We start from the raw sequence: 2,689 nt of genomic DNA, 5'->3' as shown, positions 1-2,689 counted from the left end.
CCAAAATTGACTCTGATTCCAACACAACAGTTTTATGTTTTACAGCACCTAGAGCCTCCAAATAAAATTTGACAGGGAACGTCAAATTCTTAGCCATGCTTCTCCATCAAATGGATTTCAAAGTCAAAATCTGTTACATGCAATTTTATCACCTAATTAGGTAGGGCTGGGAAAACGGTCCGAAACCCCGCGATCCAGCCCGTTCGGCCCGAACCGTGAGAGACCGACGACCGAAGTTTACCCGAGCCGGGCTTACCCGGCCCGATAGCTCGGGCTTATAGGGCCGGGACTCGGACAGGGACTCAATTCCGAGTCCCGGCCCGATAAACCCGCCCGACACCCGAGCCCGACATCCGAGTCCGATATCCGCCCGACTAAAACCGCCTGACCTACCATATAAAGAATATATGCTTTAAATTGATCCAAGGGGTAAAATCATTTGGCGTTAAAGAGCCTTGTTACCATGTCTTTGACCCAATATTGAGGGACTTGAGAGATGGAACTTACACTAGGCTTGAGCCCATTATCACAAGGCACAATATGAGACTTTGATTGGTTGTAGATGAAGTGTTGAACAAATGAACATACTTATAGAAGCTTAAGGTTCTTTAATTCTTCACAAGTGGGCAATGTGGTACTATACTTTTTGTCAACAATGAGTTTTCATTCTTTTTGTTTAGTCCCACATAGAAAGGGAACAAAGTTGAGGAGAATTATGAGCTTTATATATAGATGATAAATCTAATGTTTTTACATAACTACCATGCTCTTGAAAAATTAACTTGAAACATCGACAAAGTATTTATATACATAAAAGAAAATCAATTGGCAGTGAAATGTCTTCCTTATTATTGTTTGAAAAAAACTAACGGTTACTTTACCAGCAAATGCTATAACAAAAAAAAAGGTGACACAAAAATATCATAATTGGTATACGAAAAAGAAATGGCATGTTTCCAACCAGCTGGAAACATAATAAGGTATTCGCTGCAGATAGAATTAAAAATTATTACAGTTATAACAACAATTTTCTATCTCCGTATGAATTAACACAAAATTTGAGTACTTAAAATTGGGGTTTAGCATAACTAATTGTAATGAAATATGGTTCTAGTTTTGTCATGCTTTAAAGCATTTCAAGGTGTATGACCCCAACCATAAAACAACATTTAACACTCTGTGAAGTACAAGTTTTAGGTTTATTAGAATAGAAAACTTCCCCCTTGTTTTTTTTTACATTTGCCAGCAAGAATCAAACGGAAGATGTCGTCTTCTTCTTCTTCAGCCTCGCTGAAGTGATCCATCTCTTGATGTCGAGCAACCTTCTGCCTTGCTGCAATGCCATCATCACTACCAGACCTTCCTCTCTTTGATCTCGAAATACTGCCCTTTGAAGTTGCATACCCCTGTGATACAAGTCATCAACAATCGCAAACTTGATATCCAAAATCAAATAACAAGGCCGAGACAACTCATGTCTAAGAAACAGTAAAAATGTAGTGGTAGATTAATGACATAACTAACTGTTAATAACCAATTAAACCTGGTTGTTGAGAAAAAACAACCGACGTAACAATCATATGGGTACACGGCAAAAGAAGGGTACATATAACATGAACAAGGTGTATGTGGGGGGCATCCTGTGTGTAAGGGGTCGAGAGTGGGGAAGGGTTCAGTTGTAAACTGCTATTACAGACATTATCACGGTCGTTTTTAGAATACTGGATGAAACTGATCAGGTACACAGTAATAGAAATAATCAAGTGAAATAAGAGATAAAATTACCGAATCCTTCAATTCCACTGCAGCAACTTCGGCTCTCCTCCTTACTGTCACACTTGAAGGTACCGGGAAATGTTCGACCTCCTCCTTAGAGACCTACCCTCTTTTGCCCTCTTGCATTCAACATTGGCTATTTGGCTGAAATTCCATTGTGGTGATAAATGAGTTCCAAATTTAGTACGATAACAAGTATTAATTTATAATCCAATAGTCTAATATCATTATTTTGTTTGTACTATCATTATTATTATCTTCTTAGTATGGGGACTAGGAATTAGCTTTTGTTTGGTTTAATGGTTTAATGTTGAGGCATTGTGCTTATGCCATGCCATCCAATAAGTAAATTGAGAATGATAGAGATCCTAGATGGTACTTATAGAAGTTCAAATATCTTCAATACCTATAATCTTTCTATGTGGGACTAAGTAGTGGGAGCTTGTTTTTTGTGTAATGTTGTCATTGTTTAGTCCCACATCTTTGAGACACAAGAGAAAGTAGTTCGAGTGAAGATTTCTTTAGTCTCACATGGTTGGGGCAAAAGGGATAGAACTTGTGAAAGGATCTAGTTGTATCCATTCTTACCAATTTGCTTAAGTATATCTCTCATTGTCCTCCGAAGTTCAACCCATGGGACTAAACACTTGAGAGTTGAAGCTAAATTTATAGTTTCTCCCTTCTAAGTTTAAAATATATTGAACTAATTAAAATATTTAACTACTTGGCCCGTAACCCGACCGCCCGCGTCCGCTAAAACCCGATCGGGCTGGCGGACAATAACGGGCCGCGGGCACAAGATATTTGCAATTTACCCGGCCCGATCCGCCCGAGGATTGGTAGCGGGCTCCATATATTAGAGCCCGATCCGCCCGAGCCCGGTTATATGTTACCCGAGCCCGTCCGAACCCGC

General features: G+C 39.4%; 1 long non-coding RNA gene across 1 annotated transcript; it reads right to left on the bottom strand.

Moving 5' to 3' along the window:
- Window positions 1–1,046: 1,046 nt before the first annotated feature.
- LOC147566829 (uncharacterized) lies at window positions 1,047–1,890 on the bottom strand. Its single transcript, XR_015237489.1, has 2 exons — window positions 1,786–1,890; window positions 1,047–1,406 (listed from the first exon to the last, which is right to left on the bottom strand). It is a non-coding gene; the product is annotated as an uncharacterized LOC147566829 (long non-coding RNA).
- Window positions 1,891–2,689: the final 799 nt, after the last annotated feature.

This window comes from Eschscholzia californica, unplaced genomic scaffold (genome assembly GCF_041429995.1).
Source record: "Eschscholzia californica isolate CP2 unplaced genomic scaffold, dmEscCali1.0.p SCAF_1, whole genome shotgun sequence".
Taxonomy (NCBI): domain Eukaryota; kingdom Viridiplantae; phylum Streptophyta; class Magnoliopsida; order Ranunculales; family Papaveraceae; genus Eschscholzia; species Eschscholzia californica.
The sequence above is the reverse complement of the archived record's forward strand: the minus strand, read 5'-3'. Positions and strand labels throughout refer to the sequence as shown.